Source organism: Aulostomus chinensis, chromosome 1 (assembly GCF_037954235.1).
Source record: "Aulostomus chinensis isolate RoL2024-O1b breed Wild chromosome 1, RoL_Achi_v1.0, whole genome shotgun sequence".
Taxonomy (NCBI): domain Eukaryota; kingdom Metazoa; phylum Chordata; class Actinopteri; order Syngnathiformes; family Aulostomidae; genus Aulostomus; species Aulostomus chinensis.
In genome coordinates this window covers 44,238,982-44,241,002 of record NC_141320.1, presented here as the reverse complement: position 1 = coordinate 44,241,002, position 2,021 = coordinate 44,238,982, and the positions used below count along the sequence as shown (strand labels likewise).

General features: G+C 46.1%; 1 non-coding gene across 1 annotated transcript; it reads right to left on the bottom strand.

The window, feature by feature from the left end:
* Nucleotides 1-369: 369 nt before the first annotated feature.
* trnal-uag (transfer RNA leucine (anticodon UAG)) lies at nucleotides 370-451 on the bottom strand. Its single transcript has one exon. It is a non-coding gene; the product is annotated as a tRNA-Leu (tRNA).
* Nucleotides 452-2,021: the final 1,570 nt, after the last annotated feature.

Below are 2,021 nucleotides of genomic sequence, written 5' to 3'. Positions count from 1 at the left end.
AGTATCTCCCATGCAGGACCTGGGTCAGCGCCTGGTGCCAGCTGGGGCACCGCTTTAACCTGGACCCCTAGAAGATCTTCTCCAGGAACTCGCCTTTTTCAATCGAAACAGCGTGAAACATCAAGTAAAGAAATAGAATTATTTAATTCACAATGAGGCCTCTGTCATAAAACAAAATGAACAACTGACTACCTCACCATGACTTCACTCTGATAACCAGGAAGTAACCTGGTAGTCAGAGCAGCAGTGCTGAGGTCTGTGGACTCACAGGAGGATTCTTCTTCTGGTCACAGGTTTGAAGATACCAGTGGAAGAGAGAGGAGAGGCAGTTAGAGACCTGCCACACCTCTCCAGTGACCTGGGACATGATGGCAGTGGTGGGATTTGAACCCACGCCTCCTCAGAGACTGGAGCCTAAATCCAGCGCCTTAGACCGCTCGGCCACACTACCTCACTGTGCTGCTCTCTGAGTTGGTCTGCTAAAGGCATGTTGAAGAGGAAGTAACATCATGATATAAAACTTATTCTGAAGGGGGACCCCTTCCCTCCACGGTCACAGGAAGTGACAACAGCACCGCTAGAAGCAGGAAAGAAATGGTAAAAGGACTCAGTTTGTACAGAGCCTTTCTACCTCAGCAGCACTCAAGGAGCTGAACAATGTCCTCTCATTCACACACACTCACACACTGATGCTGAAGGCTGCCATGCAAGGAGCCAACCTACTCATCAGAAGTATTTAGGGGTTCAGTATCTTACTCAAGGACACTTTGACATGGTCACCAGGGGTAGTGAGGATGGAACTGGACCCTGGTATCTGCAACGACTCCATCAACTCTTAATCTAGCAGCTCTGCTGGGTCCAACTATTTTACAGAACATTTGACAGACCTGTGGAGCAGTGAGGACACACATGAGTTGATCACATGATCCACTGAAGCACCATTTTACCTGCCACTGAGGTCACCAACATGAGCTGGAGTTGGGACTCTTGAACTGAACCTGGTATCACAGCGACACCTACTGCTGCAAAATGGAACAGCAACATTGAACCAAGTACAGGATTGGAGGGAGACTGATGGTCGCTGTTTGGGTTTTTGAAGGACAAGGAGGGCGTGGCTTCAAGCTGGATTCTCAGAGGCGATTTCCCCAACCTCTATATTGGCATCTACACTGTCATCCAGTCATGTGACTGAAGTCATCCAGTCATGTGACTGAAGTCATCCAGTCACGTGACTGAAGTCATCCATTCATGTCAGTGATGTCACTTGGCAGGACTCTCATTGCCGTCTCATTCTAGAAAAGAATCCAGACTCCACCTGTGGCTCCATGATAACTGAGGGACCTCTGGTTGGAGGCTGGACGATGATGCAGCAAGAACAAATACCAGTGCCAACCAGATCAACTTAATGGCAGTTTTTGTAGTGATTTGATGCCTCATGAGGAGAAAATTTGGGCACAAATGTTGGACAAGAGTGTTTGTAGAGGGGTGTTTTTGTTGTTGTTCCAGAGTTGTAAGTCACTGTAACTGCAGCTAAAAGATTGAACTTTCTCCAAATGTCCTCAAGATGGTTTCCAATGACATCAGTTGTCACAAGAGGAAGCCTGCATGTTAACACACTCATGAGGAGAACACACACTTGAGAGACATTTGTCTTGCAAAAGCTTCCCAGATCAGGAAAACATGAAACAACACAACAGAAAAATGTCCTTTGTCCATTCTGTGTTGGTGTGACTCAAACTGAGTAGATAGTGCAATTTATCATGGTCGTTCAGACCCAACTTGGAGGTTCTGGTTTAAGAAAGCGTTTTTCAGATAATGCAGCAGGAAATGAACTCAGTTAACCTGACATAATGGAGCCATCATTGGATATGACGGTGAGAGGGCTGATCTTATTTTCTCTGAGGTCACCATGGAAAGATCCACCTGGGACCACTTACTGATCTTTGTATTGACGTATTGATCACTGATCAAACACTGAATTATCTTCGAGTGTATTCAGACTATCTTATTTGAGTGTATGT